Source organism: Myotis yumanensis, unplaced genomic scaffold, assembly GCF_028538775.1.
Source record: "Myotis yumanensis isolate MYYU_CA2020_CCGP unplaced genomic scaffold, mMyoYum1.0.hap1 SCAF_8, whole genome shotgun sequence".
NCBI lineage: Eukaryota > Metazoa > Chordata > Mammalia > Chiroptera > Vespertilionidae > Myotis > Myotis yumanensis.
Window position 1 is genome coordinate 77,128,636 of NW_027223759.1, and position 20,352 is coordinate 77,148,987.

The window sequence follows — 20,352 nt, forward strand, 5'->3', positions numbered from 1 at the left end:
TTTGGGGCTCTGGTTCTCAGGCAAGGACAATAGCCTTTGTAAAAGCACAAGGGGGCTGGCAACAAAATGGGGTGCTTTATGTGAGTTAACAGGTCTTATTCTGGAAACAGAGGTCAAAATGGAGTCACTTAGGTTAACTAACCTATTATTTAAATAAGCAAATGTTTACAGAAGCCAGAATATCAGGGTTAAAATTTTAAACAGCAGTTTTTACCCAAGATGGAGGTTACTATGCTTCACTCTGAAGTGAATTTTGATGTTGCGGATGTGAAATTACTTAGTTTATGGCTAACCTTTCTTTGAGGATGGCCTCAATTAAGGGTCTTACAAGGCTTTCCGTTTTGCTACTTAGTTATGATGAATTTATCTGAATATAATCCTTTCATCTCCCCAAATAAATACATCACTCACTTAAAACATGGTTAGTAATCTTCTCATCCACACTATATGGAATTAATTTGTATTTGGGGGCAATTTTAAAGAATATTCATTCAAACCTAAACTGTTCTATTGCAATAAATTGGAGTCCAGAAGAAGGATAAAGCAAAATGAGGATTAAACATCCAAGATAGGGGATGCCAATAAGACAGGGTTTAGTATTTCTTTTTCCTTTTAATGGATATTTAAAGGCTAATTCTATGATAAGGGAGCTGGACACTAATTTAGAAAAGGACAAGATACAATCATGCTAGCATATGTATTTTTTGAGCTTCATCATCTGCCACTTAGGACTTCAATGATCTATAGGATTTAGGAGCTATGAGTCTGATCACTTTAGACAAAGAGAAATATAGGAAGTGACTGGACAGACAGCATGAGGATGTGTAAGTGTAATCAGATTTTAGTCTGGCTGCTGTCAACATGTTGTGTGACTGTGGTCCAGTCACACATCTCTCTGTGCCTCAGCTTCTGGAACTGTCAAATGAGAGGGTGGCTTCAACGACACTTCTAAAATAAAAATCTAATTCTATGTGACAAATCCATCATGACATTTTCTAACTAGGTTTCAATCTTGTAATATCATCAGCAGCGTGATGAAGCTGATGACTTGTACAGAAGTAAATCGCTGATACAACTGGAGGAACATTTCCAATGCACTTAAACTCTTCAGTTGTGGATTGGATTCACTATTGGGTAGAGAACTACTTACATGCCATAGGGATTAATTCTACATGAAATTGGAAAACCTCAGGAAGGTGTTTCCATGCTGATGATTTCTGATGATAGAAGGCGGTGCTATTCAAAGCATAATCTATGGGCCGGAATCACCTGCTAGAAATGTACACTCTGGGCCAAGCCCAGACTTACTGAATAAGAACCTGCATTTTACCAAGATTCCAGGCAATTCATATGCATATTAAGGTTTGTGAAGCACAGCTGCATAAAACACCATCTCATTTCTTCACCTCCTCCCTGGTGCTTGCTGCAGTTTTGACCTGAGGTATTAATCAGTAAGTATTTTCTTAAGATTTTACTTTTTCTTAAACCTGTAATCACTCCCACAATTGAGTATTTAATTCATCTTGAAACTGGTCATTCCCATAGTTGCTAACTGAGTGCTTTTCTTATAGACCCCCTTCTCAATGAGCAATATGCCTCCTTGTATAAAATCTTTCTTGATAATGCATTAGTTTTTCCGGAGCTAATAAGTGCTTTCCTTAGTTTTCTAGAAACTAGATGTAAAAACCACGTGTTGCATCTCTACAGTTTTTTTTTTAAAGTATTTTAGATATTCTTAAACAACGAGCCTTCTTACCATCACTCTCTTGCCAGACCGCAGCACTGTACCTTGGCCTCGGCTGGCCCCTCCACCTCCCTGTGTGGACAAGCTTCCTGTTGTTCTGCCTAACCATGTTCCTTTGAGTGGGAGGTTGTGACCTTGTGCTTGTGATAAAGACGTTCTGTATAGCTTACCCACTGGCAAGAACACAAATTGAACCTTTCAACCACTAGAACAACATTTTTTAAACTGACATTTGCAGACTTGTGGAGTGTTTTTACATTGATCTTTGCTAATGCAGTTAGCAGTATGTTTGCATGTATGACTTAATAAATCCTTGAATCCTAAAAAAAGGAAGATCTATACATTCAAGTGCATTTTGAATGTATAGATCTTCCAATATTGTCCCAACACCAGCCTCCACTTGGCCTCCAATTCCCATCATAGCAGTAATTTATTTAGATGAGAGTTGGGAAAAGTAGTGGCCTTATGTTTATTCTAGTAGCCAGGTGCATGAAATTCGTGCACATTAAAAGGGAATTAATTGCCCTAACTGGCTTGGCTCAGTGGATAAAGCATCGGCCTGCAGACTCAAGGGTCCCTTGTTTGATTCTGGTCAAGGGCATATACCTTGGTTGTAGGCACTTCCCCAGTGGGGAGTGTGCAGGAAGCAGCTGATCGATATTTCTCTCTCATCAATGTTTCTAACTCTCTATCTCTCTCCTTTCCTCTCTGTAAAAAATCAATAAAATATAATTTTTTAAAAAGGGAATTAATTAGCAGAGATATTTTAACATTGCTATTTGCCCTTTCTCTATAATAGAAGTGTGAGAGATGAAAGGAAATTAGTAAAATGTATATGAAAATAATATATAAATTTATTAATAAATAAACAGTAACAAAAGGGTATAACAATAACAGAGGCATGATATAAAAACAACAAAAACATGATATGAAAACAACAAAAACATGATATAAAAACAACAGTGATGCAAACCATGACTGATAATGTGATTAAACTTATTTGAATATCTCCCTGTACACCACATTAAGAGTGAAAACACTTTCAGAGAGCTTGACTAATTTCCCTTGTGATGAAGTACTTAGAACTTTAACTGAACATCACATGCTCTTCAAACTCAAGAGAAAGCAACATATAACTGACCATGTGCAAAAATGGGTTCAGATAGGAACATGCCTACTCTGTCTAGTGTTTATCTTTGTGATTCATTACTAGTCATCACAAATTCTGGCATCACCGGAAACCATCATCGAATCAATTTAAATGGGAAGCCAGTGTCAGATAGGGACAAGTTAATTCTTGGAATCAGAACAGCCTCTCCCTCTGCAGATCCTGTTAATACTTCAGTTTCTATAATGTTAGGTCATAATCTTTTGATAATAAATCTGGTACCATTACAAAGACCCCATTTACTATTGAGATTTCTCAATAGCATGATGATTGCACCCACTTTCAATTTTAATTCATGACAGGGCATTCCTGAAGGAGTAATACTATTCAGAAATTCAGTGGGGAAATTTTCCTTTGTTTCTTTGTTATGGGGTAGGGCCACAACATTAGTAACAAAGAAACAGAATTAAAACTTTGTTGTGGGGAGCCACTACAGTGTTTTGGACAGGTTCAAGCCTTGGACTGATGAGAAGGCACAGTCCTCTCATTGCCATGTGCAAGTCCCAGCTTGGAGAGGGCCCTCCAAGCACAATTATAGCCAACAGCTGTAGTTGTAAGCTTGAACCTATGGTCCGAACACTTGGTCCCACGTGCCTGAGTGATGTGGGCTTGTTAGAGTTCAGGTGCATGGTCACACCCTTACTTTGCCTCTTAGCATCTGCTATAAAATAAAGGCATGGCTGTGGACGTGGTTGCTGTCTCTCTGAGAAGCAGCGTCCCACTGAGACCCAGCTTTCATTCTCTTGTCTGTCTTTCCTAAGCCTTTCAGCCGCCCCACTCAGGTTCACCCACTCAGGTGCGCACATTAGAAAGATCTGCCTCCACACTCCCAGGGTGGGTTCCTGCCTCAAACTCTGCCCTTACAGGAAACAGCTCCGGGAAACAGCTTGGGGGAGGGCGCCATTGCCAAGACAATGCCTGTAGGACTGACTTCCTTCCTCTGGTCGCTGTTCATTCCTATGTGACAAAACCACCCATCGTTTTTATATAAATAGATGCCTACTGTTACAAAGCTTGTCTGGAAGTAGGGAAGTTCTGAGAGATTTCACCTATCAGGCTACAAGGGGGGTGCCTGGTGTTCTGAGCCAGTATATGTTTGACCTCAGGATATGAAAGGTCAATTTAATTTGATATAAGTAATATAAAACACAATAAGTATATGGAATAGAGTGCAAAAATTTACACAATTTTAGATAAAATAAGGTACTTATTGAAATATTTTTTTATTATGATGCTTTGGAGCAGGGACAGCATCCATGGGCTTATGACCAGTACCATTGCATGTGGACACATGCTTACAAGGGCTCCATGCTTGGCTTAATGCTGTACTCTTAGTATCTTGAAATTTTAATGATTTGAACAAGGGTTCCATTATGTGATTTTGTACCTGGCCTCCAAATTATGTAGCTGGTTCTGCTCAGTTCCTCACCGCACAAAATCATGGTGTGTGAGGTTTTTTTATGTTTGTTTCCCTTAGCTGTTCAGGATACTTAGGTCGAAATGTTTGAGGATGGTGAAGATCCAGGTATGCAGTGCACTCTGTTGGCAAGAATATGGACAAGATTGATGGGAGTGCAACATGTCACAAATGATTGGAGACGAAATTTGAAAATAGTATCAAAGTTATAAATACCTGTAACCCTTGGTCTACTGATGCTAAAGCGCCATTCTGAAAATTAATCATATATGTATATATAATGGTGTCGGTACAATGTTCTTCATTGCAGTATTGTGGATAATAGTAACAGCTTGGAACCAATCCAAGGGACCATCAATAGAGCAGTGTTTAGTAAAAGAATGAAGAACAACCTCTTTGTTCACCAATATGGAAAGACACCAAGATATGTTGTTAAGGGAAAATAGGGAGATGCATTATGGATAGTATTAGGCTACCTTTAGTAGGAGGAGATGAAAGGGAAAACAATGTTAACTTACTCATAATTGTATTTAAAAATTAGTAGAATGTACAGGAGACTAAGGAAAGTGTTTTCCTGTAGTTTGAAGCAGTGGGTTAGATGGGAACAAGGAGAAAATAATACTCCTCATCATATACTTGTTAAGGTGTTTTTATTTTCTTGGCCATTTAATTTAATTATCAATTTAACCCCCTCCCCAAATATCTATTTACAACCACTTTGGGAAAAGGATAAACTTTAAAGCTAAAGGTACAACTACACTTTGACTCATAATTCCACTTTTATCCAAGAGAAATGAAAACATGTATCCACAAAAAGCCTCATAAAAAATATCCAGAACAGCTTTATATACAGTAACTAAAAAGTGGAAACAACCAAACTATCCATCAACAAAAGAAAGAATAGACACATTATGGCATGGAATTGGTCCAAAGGGAGACTACTAAACAATAAGAACAAAAAGGAACCAATAACATACTGGTAGCAGCATGGATGAATTTCATAGTATTACTAGAGGCCCAGTGCACAAAAATTTGTGCACTGGCGGGGGGCGGGTATCCCTCAGCCCCACTTGTGCCCTCTCACAGTCTGGGACCCCTCCGGAGATAATGACCTGCTGGCTTAGGCCCGCTCCGGGGTGGCAGAGGGCAGGCCCAATCCCTAGGTGCCTGCCCCACAGCCCCTGGTCGGGCTCAGAGCAGGGCCTATTGGGGAGTTGGGGCACCGCCCCCTCTCATGCACAGAGCAGGGCCCATCAGGGGGGTTGGGGCTCCGTACCCTGTCACACACATAGCAGGGCCGATCAGGGGGTTGCGATGCCACCCTCAGTCATGCTCAGGGTAGGTCCGACTGGGGGGTTGGGGCACTGCCCCCTGTCACACTCAAGGCAAGGTCGATGGGGAGGTTGCGGCGCCACCCCCTGTCATGCACAGAGCTGGGTTGATCAGGGGGTTGGGGCACTCCCCCCTGTCACACTCAGGGCAGGGCCGATGGAGAGGTTGCGGCCCCACCCCGTCACACACAGAGCAGGGCCCATGGGGTGGTTGAGGCGCCGCACCCTCTCACACACAGAGCAGGGCCGATCAGGGGGTTGGGGCACCTTCCCCTGTCACGAACAGAGCAGGGCGGATAGGGAGGTTGTGGCCCCACCCCCAGTCACACACAAAGCCGCAGGGCGATCAGGGGGTTGGGGCGCTGCCCCCTGTCGTGCTGCTCCAGGGGCAGGAGGCCTCACAGCTCCACTGATTCCAGTGCTGGGAGGCCTCGCGGCTCTGCTTGACACAGGGGCAGTGAGGCCTCGCTGCTCTGCTGATCCTGGTGCTAGGAGGCCTCGCGGCTCCACTGATCCGGGTGCCGGGAGGCCTCGTGGCTCCGCTGATCCCGGGTTCAGGAGGCCTTGTAGCTCCACTGATCCCAGGCTGGGAGGCCTTGCGGCTCTGCTGATCCCGGTGCTGGGAGGCCTCGTGTCTCCGCTGATCCCGGTGCTGGGAGGTATATTACCCTTTTACTATATAAGATAGAGGCCTGGTGCACGGGTGGGGGCCAGCTGGTTTGCCCTGAAGGGTGTCCTGGATCAGGGTGGGGGGTCCCGCTTGGGTGCCTGGCCAGCCTGGATAAGGGGATAATGGCTATTTGCAGCTGGTCAGACCCCCTTCAGGGTGGGGGTCCCGCTTGGGTGCCTGGCCAGCCTTGATGAGGGGATGATTGCTGTTTGCAGCTGGTCACACCCCCTTCATGGTGGGGGTCCCCACTGGGGTGCCTGGCCAGTCTGGGTGAGGTGCTCAGGGCCGTTTTCAGGCTGGCAGGTGACTGAAGCTCCCAACCTGTCCTTTTCTTCTTTTCTTTTTTATTCTGGGATTTATTTAACTTCTATGGCTGTCACTGGAGCTGAGATCTGGCTTTAGCTCTGAGACTCCACTCCAGCTCTGAGACCTCGGCTGCTGAAAGCAGGTTTCTGGGCTTTGTTTACCTTCTGTATTTGAAACTTTGTTGCGACTCCAGATCTGAGATCCCAGCTGACAAAGCAGGTTTCTGGGTTTTGTTTAGCTTCTATATTTGCAACAATGTTTCTTAGAGAGCAAGCTTAGAGCTGGGCAGCGTCAGGCGGGGAACCTTGGCTTCCTCCATCACTGGAGCAAGCAAGCCTCCGGCTCACTTCAGTTGCCTGGCTGCCGGCCACCATCTGGGCTGGCAGTTAATTTGCATATCTCACTGATTAGCCAATGGGAAGGGTAGCGAAGTTGCGGTTAATTACCATGTTTCTCTATTATTAGATAGGATGCTGAGTAAAAGAAGTTGGACACAAAAAGCTACATACTGCATGAACCAATTTGTAGATGTTAAAAAACAGGTAAAACTAAGGTTAACAAACTCAGAACTGTGGTTGTGTCTTTCTCAGGAGACAGAAATATTCTATATTGTGTATGGGGTGTGTGTTACCGAGGTATGTTTGATTGTCAAAATGCTGTACCTAAGATTTGTCATTTCAATTTACGTAAATTTTAACTAAAGAAAAAAAATAGTAAAATTAAAAGAGGGGTGTGGGTGAATGAATAAATAATATAAGCATGGCAGAATTATTGAAGTTGGCCGATGAATACACAAGGTTTATTGAGATTCTGCTTACTTTATATATATGTTTGAATTTTCCAAACTAAAAAATTTAAAACTATAATGAAAAAAAAATGTGGGGATGGGGCATTAGCACCAATTAATCAGTTACTTTGGATCCTTCTGTTACTACTGATAAGTATGAGCTGGGTAAAGCAAATGTAGCTTGAAGACAATTGGGAGTATCAAAGCATGGATGTAAAATGGTAGCACAGGGCAGGGCCCAGGAATAGAAAAACAATTGCAATGAAGGCAGGGCAAGAGAGTTACCATTCATTCAAAGATAATAGAACAATGATTCCAGTTTCATGTTTTAATCTACTTCCAGGCCTGTCTTAAGGGTGCGTCTCCACTCTGTTACATGAGACCTAGTGATGCCCAATGAAACTTTCCATAGGACAGGGGTGGGCAATCCCTGGCATGCGTGCCAAAGATGGCCCGCCAGTAACTTTTGCTGGCACCTCGAAACCCTCTCTTATAATCTTCCATTTACAATTTTTGTGAACATTTGAATGGCTTAAATGTTAAATTACAAGGAACTGGCAAGACACGTGATATTACATTTGGTTACATTAAGGCTTTTGAAAAGAACCTGGAAGTCCTTAGGAGGGATGTGGATGATGAGAGATTTAGATATTTCCCAAACCTCAAGAGGCACATCAAAGACCTCCCAAAAGATGACAGAACAGATTGTCAACGCCTTCAAAAGCTGTTTTTAAACATCATCGAGTCAACTATTGAGCAGTTATTCTCAAGATTTGTGAAATTCAGAGAACTGGAAGAGACAGCAAAATTCATGAGGTTTCCAGACAGCATGAAACTGGAGGAACTAAACTTACAAATGCTTTCATGGATAGACATGGCTGACTTTGAAATGCTGTTGATTGAATTTCAGAGTAGCTCAATTTGGAAGCAGAAATTTATTGACCTTAGAGTTTACTTTGAAAACATTGAGAAAAAAGTGATTAGAGGCAGGAGTACCAGAGAGAAGTGTCAGAAATGAACTATTGAGGACTTGGAATGCCATTCCAGAAAATTTTTTCTGTTTAAAACACTTTGCAACAGTGTTACTCTCCATGTTCTCATCCACATACGCTTGTGAATCTTCGTTCTCAGTGATGAATTTTGTTACCTCTTGTCATAGAAGTAGCCTGAAGGATGAAAGTAGTAGCTCGTGCATATCTCTGAAGGTCATGAAATATAAACCTGATATAAAATCTCTGTCATCAGTGATGCAGCAGCAAAAGTTCCACTGATAATATCAAACGGAGTCATAAAGTTTTCTGTTGGAATATCGGTGTACATGTATACATTAAAAAATAAATGTAATTTTCATCATCATATACTGTGTTTTTGTCACTCAAATGAATTTTATTATTTCTTCAAGGTTCTTCACATACGTACACCTTAAGAGATATCAAGTAGGCGTAACACGTTTTCAAAAAATTATGGTTGACTCGCAGAAGAATTTTGAGTCAGAGATTTTGCTGGCTTTGGCACGCACTCACAGAAAGGTTGCCCACCCTTGGTGTAGGAGATAAAGCATTAAATTAGCTATTATGCATAGGTAAACTCAATTTTTGCTTATAGTATATGTACTCATCATTAACTCACTAGAAAAGAAATCTGAGCACTGATTAAGAAATTTGTATTAAAATACCATTTCAAAGGTGGAAAGCATCTGAGATGAATGTACCTTGAGGTTATCATTGCTAGAACTGGCACTTCTATGGGACCTACATGCTCAGGGTAAGTGGTATCAACAATAAATATCCAAACAACAGGATTCTTAGCTCCAGCCTGACAAGAAAATAAAGATAGATCAGCTCATAAAATTCTAATTATCACCAACATTTGAAAGACATTTTAAGAATTTAGGCATGTTTTTATAAGATAAAAATATTAAGTATATCCCTGTTGAAAAAATATAATTATAACATGACCAGGAATTTTATTTCAATTTTACATGCAGGGCAATTACAAATACTGTGTCAATTAGTGTGAAAACACATATTTTAAGTGATTAATTAAGAAGCTTTGATTCATAGATAAAATATTTTGTATACAGTTCTGTAATGGATATTCTCTTTTCTGATTTTTAAGGCATATTATTTCCCATTTATGATGATGATGATAATTATTATCATTACTATCATTTCTCCTTCTGCTAGGGACATTGTGGTTGGGAGGCAATTGTGAAAATACATAGTGAAAGATACTTTTTGCTTTTACCCTATAATTTGGTCCAAACAATCACCAAACAGTCTCTTAGCTGGTTACCTTACTACTGCTACCATCCCTCCAAACTTAGGAAAGTTTCATCTCCAAATATGGAATTTACAATTTTCTTGTTTTGTGTTTTCTATGCTGTTATACACCCTAAATATTTATGACAGTATAGTTCACACCCAAACAGCTTCTTAGAGTTTCTCTTTTATTTTGCCAAATTTAAAGAGAATCTTGTAATTGTTAGATAACTTAAATCAACTGTTTAGGTCAGTAGTCTTAAATGACTCCGTGTTATTTGGATTTATCTAAGGACTGTGCACGTTTTCCTCTGACCCCCTGTTCTACTGAAGACACAGCTGGAAATTCTTCCTTCTTCCAACTAGTCTCACCTCTCAGGCCAAAGTCAGATGATTTAGTAACTTTAGTCTTCAAAGAAACATGGGGATTTGGGTCCTAACTTCTCTGTCAGTGCCAGTTACTCCTCAGTTCTTCATCGCTTTCTGCTCCCTTTCACACTCTTAAGATCCAAGTCCTTTTACATCACGGATCCCAAGTATTACATCTCTCCCTTCCAAACATCTCTAGCTTCCAGACTTTATAGTCAGCCCTTGAGAGGTCTCCTACCTAAACACTCACCTCTATTCTTTAATGTTCCTCCTACGACTTTAAAATGAATTTTAAGCTGTGTAACGTTTCTATTTCTGTCTCTATGGCCACTTCAGAATCTGCTAGTGTGTAGGTATATCTATCTCATCTCTGTCACAAAGGGACCCACTGGGTCCATCCATGGCAGTGTCTCCTGGCAAGTAAAAACAATGGGGAGGAAAGGACATTGTGCTACTTTCTAAAATCACTTTCACTCCTTGTGCAAGAGGAGAATTTGTGATTTGATCTCCTTTCAGATTTATTGTCTAAATTAAATTAGGACATGATGTTCTCCACTGAGACCTGGCCATTCTCCAACTGCACATACAGGTCTCTCCAGACTTGGGAATGAATGAAAAGTACGTACACCAAGACTTCTAGAACGTTTATGCAAAAGTGTTTGGGCTCACATCCAATGTATTTCACTCAAGGCTCACAAATATAAGCTACCTTTTATGTCCAGAAAAGAACATAACTCATGCCTGCTTCTACCTGACAGGAACATCAAGTTCAACATTTGTATTCCCTATTCAAGCCTGCATTTACATGAGAATTCAAGAAGAAACTGAAAAATAGAACTTTACCCTGAATTCAGAGCATGAAATATGAAAAAATTAAATTTAAATTAAGCTTGATTTTCCTCCATGATCTTGACCATATGTTTTTCAAAGCTTCTCCAATAGTATTTAGCAAAGACGACTTCATCCAGCACAACTAGAAGTCCAAAGCAACAGATGTCCACATAAATAATAGATCCCAGTGCAATGTTTGCTTCACACTGCTCAAGGATAAGAAGCTCTCCAAACTTGTTGATCCCACCTCTCTTCATTGTATTGGTTGCTCATTTTGACACCAGGGAAATGGAAGCATCTGGTAAAAGTATTCGACATAACTTTGGGTATGGAATATTTACTGTCCTAGGACAGGGGTGGGCAAACTTTTTGTGAGTGCATGCCAAAACCAGCAAAATCTCTGACTCCAAATTCTTCTGCCTGCCAACCCTAATTTTTTGAGAACATGTTAAACCTACTTTATATCTCTTAAAGTGTACGTATGTGAAGAACCTTGAAGAAATAATAAAATTCATTCGAGCGACAAAAACACAGTATATGATGATTAAAAATACATTTATTTTTTAATGTATACATGTACACTGATAGTCCCACAGAAAACTTTATGACTCCATTTGATATTATCAATGGGACTTTTGCTGCTGCATCATTGATGACAGAGATTTTATATCAGGTTTATATTTCGTGACCTTCAGAGATATGCACGAGCTACTACTTTCATCCTTCAGGCTACTTCTATGACAAGAGGTAACAAAATTCATCATTGAGAACAATGATTCAAAAGCGTATGTGGATGAGAACATGGAGAGTAACACTGTTGCAAAGTGTTTTAAACAGAAAAAATTTTCTGGAATGGCATTCCAAGTCCTCAATAGTTCATTTCTGACACTTCTCTCTGGTACTCCTGCCTCTAATCGTTTTGGTTTTTTTTCTCAATGTTTTCAAAGTCAACTCTAAGGTCAATAAATTTCTGCTTCCAAATTGAGCTACTCTGAAATTCAATCAACAGCATTTCAAAGTCAGCCATGTCTATCCATGAAAACATTTGTAAGTTTAGTTCCTCCAGTTTCATGCTGTCTGGAAACCTCATGAATTTTGCTGTCTCTTCCAGTTCTCTGAATTTCACAAATCTTGAGAATAACTGCTCAATAGTTGACTCGATGATGTTTAAAAAAAGCTTTGACAGTCTGTTCTGTCATCTTTTGGGAGGTCTTTGATGTGCCTCTTGAGGTTTGGGAAATATCTAAATCTCTCACCATCCACATCCCTCTTAAGGACTTCCAGTTTCTTTTCAAAAGCCTTAATGTAACCAAACATAATATCACGTGTCTAGCCAGTTCCTTGTAATTTAACATTTAAGTCATTCAAATGTTCACAAAAATTGTAAATGGAAGATTATAAGAGAGGGTTTCATGTGCTAGCAAAAGTTACTGGCGTGCCATGTTTGGCATGCGTGCCAGGGGGTTCCCACCCCTGTCCTAGGATATTGCTCATCACCATAATAGGAATAGGCAATCACTGGGATTTCTGTATCATTAAAATCTGCATATGCCAAACATTTTCCATTTGTAGACCACCAGAGAGCATATTTTGTAGTAAGCATTTCCTCTGAAAAATAAGTAGTAGTATATTAATTATAATTGGAGCTTACACTTAAAATCATTATAATTATTTTAAAATACATTGTATATATTCATTATTGCCCAAAATAATTTATTTAATGTAGATGTGATATATGTCCTACTTTTGTTTTTAAAAGATAAATAATCTGGGTTTAGAGGAATAGTTTAGCCTTATACCCTTTATCAAACAGTCTTTTTAGGATTTGACATTAAGCAGAAATGTAATTTTAAAATAAATAATAAACACATTAACAAGAATTGATTTTTCCCTTTGGGGCAACTTCTGGTTCTTATAGTCACCTAAAATAGCCAAATCAAGGAAACTGTAATTATGCGACAGAGTAACATAAACATTGAATGTTGACTTTCACTCCTGGGAATATTATTTTTAAAAAAACCAGTTAAGTCATATATTTATTTAATAAAAAGTAAGGACCAGAAAACCTTTTAAAGTCCAGTTATTGCCTGGATCTTTTTGAACCTAGAAAGAGGACAAAATTCACAGAAGTATAACAAATTAAGGATTTTTTCTTGCAAAATAATATAAACAGTTGTTTAATTTTGGAAAAATATTTCTTAAGAAAAAACAAACCTGAGAAAATGAAATAACACAGCATTTAAGAACCATAAACTTCTTGGAATATAAACTGTTACTACAACTTTATGATGCTCAATAAAAATAAACTCTACCAGTCTGATAAGATTTTGTTCTTTCAGAACATGCACGTCCTGTTCATAGCACAGATAACAGCTTTCAGAAATGCCACCATTCATCTCAGCAGCATAGCACTCATCTAAATGCTACTAAATCTATTTAGTAGCATATCGATCTCTGTCACATAGGGACCCACTGGGTCCATCCATGGCAGTGTCCCCTGGCAAGTAAAAACAATGGGGAGGAAAGGACATTGTGCTACTTTCTAAAATCACTTTCACTCCTTGCGCAAGAGGAGAATTTGTGATTTGATCTCCTTTCAGATTTTCAATTAAAAGCCTAACACAGCAGCAGTAGAAAGAAGAATACAGCTTATCTTCATAAACCCAGTCTTGGATTCCATTAAATATTTTATTTTCTTTCCCATTATATGTTATTTGGAAAGGTGGGTTTTCTGGTCTTTGTTTCAAATAGATATTGATCTGATACACATATGCCTGAAAGTGGTGGTAAGCTAGTTAATACAGGGTAGTTCCATAAGAAATACAATTAAGTCTGTATATTTGTGTTAATTATTCACCTAATGACTTTTAAGAATGTAGCAATTCAGATGCAAAAAGACTCACAAGTACTATTTCACTTTAACAGGTCAATAAGCAACAACTGACTCACATTATCATCTGTTATGATTTTTAAAGTATATGTCAAATAAAGAATAAAGTCTACTATTTTATTCATAGTTTTATTACCCAAGTAAATAATTATATATGTACTAGAAGCCCATTGCAGGAGGATTCCTGCAAGAATAGGGCTTTCTCGGGCTGATCTTGCTGCCAAGCCCATCTGACACGTGTCGTACAAGGGGGAGGGGGGGGGTCCCGGCTGGGGGCGGGACTTAGGCAGCACACAGAGGCCAGGATGGCGGCTCATGCTGGCCTGCCCTGCCTGCAGTATGCAAATTAGCCGCCATATTTGTTGGCGGTTAATTTCCATATCATGCTGATTACCCATGGGAGGTATAGCGAAGGTATGGTCATTTACCATGTTTGTTTATTATTAGATTAGATGAACAGAAAGTAAAATCAATCTCTCAGTATTAATAGCTAGCCAGATCTAATCTTTCTTTAGAGTCCTTAAATAAGAGCTTGGACAACATTTCATGTTGTCTGCAGCTAAACTGGGAAACTTGTGAAAACCATAATTTTCCTGAGCTTTCTGGCACCATGCATTCTGGCTGAGTATAAGGATAAAGTTTCTGACTGAGATATTTAAAGAAGTCTATCCATGAGCTTGAGATTTTGCGGAATTCTCAGATGGGTTTCAATTTATCAAAACTCTTCTTGTTTTTAACCACTGAAAAATAGTAATACATTTATTTATTTTTCTTTTAAGCAAGGGAATTTACCAAAGACCAAAATCAAATGGCTCCTTTTTATTTAAATGATTAAATACTTCTATAATTCAAACACTTAGTAATTTACTCCCGATAGGTGCCCAGCAAATATACTGAATTAGACAAGGAAGCTCATTTCTTCTTACAAAATCTCTAGAAGAAAAGAAAGACAGAAAGAAAAAAACACACACAAAACCTTGCTGCTCAATGCAAAAAAAAAAATCTTTATAGACAGAATAAATAAACAAACAATAAAAACGAAGAGGCATTCTCTCTGCTTCTTCAAACCTAATGGAACTGGAGACTGGAGAGATGGGCTGGTAGTTGTAGCTCTTCACTAGTTACTTACAAGTCATTTAACTTCTCTAGGTCTCCATTTACTGGCCTTTGTAGGGAGATAATAAGTTAAAGACTTATAGACTGTGAAAGTGGGAATATCTCTAGAAATTATCTAATGGAACTCCATTTTGTAGAAAATAAATGTGAGGTTAGAGAAATAGTAGGACTTTTAAAAATTACAGTGTTAGTTCTTGGCAGAGGCCCAAATTAAACCCATGTCTTTGGCCCTCTTTTATACACACCAGGGTAGGATGGTCGCTGGAGTGCCTTCCTGCTCTGAAATTCTACAATGGTGCTTGCGCATTCCCATTCACAACCCCAGCTCTGTGAATGCACATGCATTTCAAATTTTTGAAAATAAAATGCCATTTTACAATCTCCCCAGAGATCTGACTTGAAATCAGAAACAGAAAGGAACATCCGATCTAAGCTAAAATGAAATACAGATTTTGTACTAGGCAGTATGCCTTTAGCTTGCAAAGTCCTACATCCATGGGGAAACTTCAAATATCTTTTTAGCCAAAAACCTCACTTTGATCCTTAGAATCACCTTGCAAATGCTCAATGGACTGACTTGCTTTGGGTAGCTTTTGCACTTCTTCAGGAAGATGTGTTCAGATTTCATTTATTAAAGAGTCATAAGATGCCATGCTTAAGTTTTAATTATCTTCTTGGAGATCCATATTAATAGTTTCATTTAGATTTGGAAGCAACCCAAGTGTCCATCAGTAGATGAGTGAATAAAAAAGCTGTGGTACATTTACACAATGGAATACTACTTAGCCATAAAAAAGAAAGGAAATCATATCCTTTGCAACAGAATGGATGGACCTGGAGAACATTATGCTATGTGAAATAAGCCAGTCAGAGAAAGACAAACACTATATGACTTCATTCATACGTGGAATCTAACAAACAAAATATAAACAGACTCATAGATAGAGAACAGACTGATAGCTGTCAGAGGGTTGGGAGGGTTGGAGGACTGGGTGAAAAAGATGAATGGATTAAGCAAAAAACAACAACAACAAACAAATTCCTCATAGAGAGAGAAGAGTGAGGTGATTACTAGAGCAGGAGGATGGGGGAGGTAGAAAAGGGTATAGGGGGCTAAATGGTGATGGGAGGAGACTTGCTTGGAGTGGTGAGCACAGTGCTATATACAGATGATGTCCTATAAAATTGTATACCTGAAAGCTATATAATTTTATTAACCAATGTCACCCTAATAAATTCAGCTAAAAAACGCTTTTGTGGAGATGCAAAGCAAGACCTACCTGGGGAACACTTGAAATCTTGCCCCTGGCATACGTTGTCAGTTTGGCTCAAAAAACTCTTATAAAAGTTCTAAAAAAAAGAAAAAAAGACGACCTACTTACTGGGTGTTATGTGAGAAGCCTGAAGAAAGACTCCCTTCCTTCCCTCTCCAAAACAGTATCTCCAACCTGGACCTAACATATACCTGATATTTCTACTTTTCTAACTTGTTTAAACTTTGGAAACTATGAAGCCTTATAATAAAAACATTGACTTAGCTTATTAGGTCATGCAGCATGAGGCGAGCAGACAGGAGGGAGCAGGACACTGGACAGACCCGCTTTGATTGGAGAAAGGGTGGAGGCCCCGGAGGAGGAAGACCATTGGTACGGCCATGGGAATCCTGACTGTCCGAGAGCAGATTAAGGCACCGGCCCCTGGGAGGTCTGGAACATATTGAAAGACATCCGAGGGCACAGGCAAGGAAGTGACCCCACGGGAAAACGTTCTTCACCTGGTTTACAATTCTGTCTCAAGCCGGTGTGCCTGTGACCTTTGACATTGTAACACTGCCTGATGTTGCCAAATGCTGTGGCTTCACCTACCCAGTCATGTAGACGGTGCCAAGCTGCAAATCTCAGCACACAGTCCCTTCATGACCAGCAAGTCACCACGTGGTCATTTTCTGTGTTTTCTAAATAATTCACAGCATGAGAGAAAGTGGCGGAGGCTGCTTTTCAAAGGCTGTCATCTCCTCAGTATCCCTTCCCTGGTCTGAAACCAGAACCATGTTCATTCTCTCTGTGGTAAATTTTTATAGACTCTTCCAAGGCACACAGAACATTTGCAGTTAATGGTACCCAATTTTATCTTAAATCTCAACAAATTTGTCATCCCCCACTTTCGAAATTATTGTATATTTAACTGACAAAAACAATCTGCCAAATTAATAGTTGTGGTGGAGAAAAACCAACAACAGTGGTTTGATTAAATTCACTGTACAAAAGCTAAATATTTGCAATGATTCTAGGCGTTAAAGCTGATACACACCAGGATTAAAATATTAGTATTGCCATATTGTTTTGGAATTCTGTTTAATTTGGTGAACCTCAACATAGGACTTGGAGAATTTCAAAACGATTAAAAAAATTAGAAAGTAATGCATGCCTTTCTTAAAGCATTAAGTAATTCAGTACACTTTTTTAATTGTACTGAAAGAGTGGGTTTTCTCCTCGTTAGTCTAAATGTTTCTTGAGAGAAGAGTTGGTGACTTCAGCTCATTTGTATTCTTCGATATATGCTTTTCACAAAAAAGTCTTAATATGTAACTCTTGTATTTGGTGACAAAGTGGATCAGAGAAGAGAAAGACACAATGCATTAGATGAATTTAGATTCTACTTTACGTTGTAGTTCCTATTTCTTAATTTGACAGGTAAAGAAGATCAGAGTAGCCAACATGAGTCCATTCAGACCCAGGTGATGGCTCCTTTGACGCCCACAGTGACGGTTTCTGGTGGTTCTAGTATCCCTGGGACAGTCCTTGACCAGAACTCCAGAACTCTCCCTGTTAATGCCTTAGATAAGCCCCCTTGAGAACTAAAGGAGACTGTCTCCATGGACCAAAAGGTGACCTCCTTTGATCAGAGAAAACCCACAGCAACCTCCTGGATGATAGGTGGTACTGACAACCCAAAGACATTGTTCACTGATTGCCAAAAGACAACCATCACTGCAAACAACGTGACAATCTCCAAAGAAGGTAGCCAGATGAAGACCCTCAGTGATGAACAGACTGTCGATGGAGGCCAGATGACCTTCGGTGGGGACCAGACCCGTGATGGAGGCCATATTACCTTTGTTTTGGACCAGACCCGTGATGGAGGCCAGATGACCTTTCTTGGGGAACGGCCTCTGGCGTTTGCCATGTGCTGGCCAGGGCGGGGGGCAGGCTCCCGGGAAGCGTGCGAGGAGGAAGCTGGAGCCTGGGTGGAAGCATAGAGCGGGCGACTCGCTCTCACATCCCTAAAGAGGTGGCTGACATCTTCAAGGCCCCTAGTGATGATGAAAACTTTGTTGGTTTCAGAGATGACGTTCCCATGGAAACCCTCTCATCCGAGGAGAGCTGCAATAGTTTTGACTCACTGGAGTCAGGGAAACAGCAGGATGTGCGCTTCCGTTCCCAGTACTTCATAGAAGAGCTGAGGAGAATTTCTATAGAGGACACCGACTTGGATACAGAGGACTTTGAGGGGTTTACACAGAACGACCTGGGTTTAAACAGTAGTCCAGAAGGAAAGCTCGAGGAGTCCGATTTGAGCGACGATGGTAGCGAGGCATCAGTGAGTGAGGAGGAGGGAGATGACAAAGAAGAAAAGGCTACGCCCAGAAGAAGCAGGCCTAGGAGCAGCATTGGTCTCCGCGTAGCCTTGCAGTTCCGCAAGAAACTGGCCAAAACAGCCGACGAGAAGAATTCTGCTGAGCCGTTATTTTCTAGCTCTTGCTCACAGGACAGTACAAAAGCCATTCTCCGGAGAAAGAAAAGCAGCAGAGAAGGGAAGGAAAGGGAAGATTCGGCCTCAGAGCCCGAGGATGACTCCAGGGACGAGGAGAGCTCGGACGCGCTGCTGAAAAGGACCATGAACATCAAGGAGAACAAGGCCATGCTTGCTCAGTTATTGGCGGAATTGAACTCGGTGCCTGATTTCTTCCCAGTGCGAACCCCAAGCTCGGCTTCCAAGAAGAAAACCTTGAGGCGGGCCTTCTCGGAGGGGCAGGTCCCCAGGCGCAGGAACCCCACCCGGAGTGCCGGGCCGCCTGTGAAGTTCGCCCTGGAGAAGTTCACCGTCTCCGCCGCCCAGTTTGCAGAAGAGTTTTACCGCTTCAGGAGAAGGAAGACAATTAGTGGGGGGAGGTGCCAGGGCTATTGGCGGCGGCATCGCCTATCTTCCTTTCGGCCCGTGGAGGACATCACTGAAGAGGACTTAGAAAATGTCGCCATAACTGTCCGAGATAAAATCAATGATAAAGTTCTGGGTAACACATGCCATTAGTGTCAGCAGAAGACCATCGACACCAAGACAGTGGCCAGGGCAGTTTTGTGGGCCGTGCCTGCAGAATCGCTACGGGGAGGATGTGAGGTCGGCGCTGCTGGACCCAGGGTGGATGTGCTCTCCCTGCCTGGGGATCTGCAACTGCAGTTACTGTCGGAGGCGCGATGGCCGCTGTGCCACAGGGATCCTCATTCATCTGGCCAAGTTTTACGGTTATAACAACGTCAAGGAGTATCTGGAGAGCTTACAAAAGCAGCTGGTAGAAGATAATTAGGAGGAGGAAGAACCACCAGCCAACTCACCTTTGTGTATTCCTGCAAAACATGTCCTATGTACCATTTGTGCCTATGATGTCTTACAGTTATATTTTTATAATGAAATTCTTTGTAGATCTAAAAAAAAAAAAAAAAAAAAATCAAAGGGCACCAAAAAAAAAAAAAAAAAAAAAAAAAAGCGATTACCATTTCTAGGCGACCTGAGAAGACTTCGGCATAGAAGTAATTCGTTAAACTCACAGCTGTAGCATGAGCTGTTGATTGGCTGTTGAGGTGTCGCGTGTGTTTAAAACTCAGGCCGATGGCACTCTGAGGGCCTGTTTCTGCATCATCTGATGACTGACACAGAGTCCACCGGGTAGACCTGTGCGGAGGAAGAGGTGGGCTAATCCCTGTCAAATGCTTCCCCCGACGTTGAGAACACGGGGAAGGACTGCCACAGGATCTCAGGCCATCATTCATCTGTGTTCCCAGAGTGGATTACAGCTGAAGCCCTGGAGGGCGTGGCAAGCGAAGGAGCCAATAGGCATGCAGCGCACCTGGCTGCGGCTCCATAAATGCCTAACGCATCTGCCTGCAGCACCATAAGTGCCAGGACCTGCACGGAGCAACTAGGTGCCAGCCGACCTTATTACCTCCAGACACAGTGGCTCCTGACCGCGTGCTCGATGAACTGATGGATCCCACAGCTGAAGATCGAGTTCAATTATCCGGCAACTGCCAAGATACTCGCCCTTTATCTCAGGAAATTGCGGCGTTCCTCCGGGAATTCTGTGAGACACTTGAGACAACAACTCCAGCTGCACCAGAGCCACAGATATGCATGCCTCTGACTGCCCGTGGTGACGAGAGCCAACATGAGTCCATTCAGAACCA

General features: G+C 41.0%; 1 pseudogene; it reads left to right on the forward strand.

The window, feature by feature from the left end:
* Positions 1–18,202: 18,202 nt before the first annotated feature.
* On the forward strand, positions 18,203–19,524 carry LOC139015722 (cell division cycle-associated 7-like protein pseudogene; annotated as a pseudogene).
* The last annotated feature ends 828 nt before the right edge of the window (positions 19,525–20,352 follow it).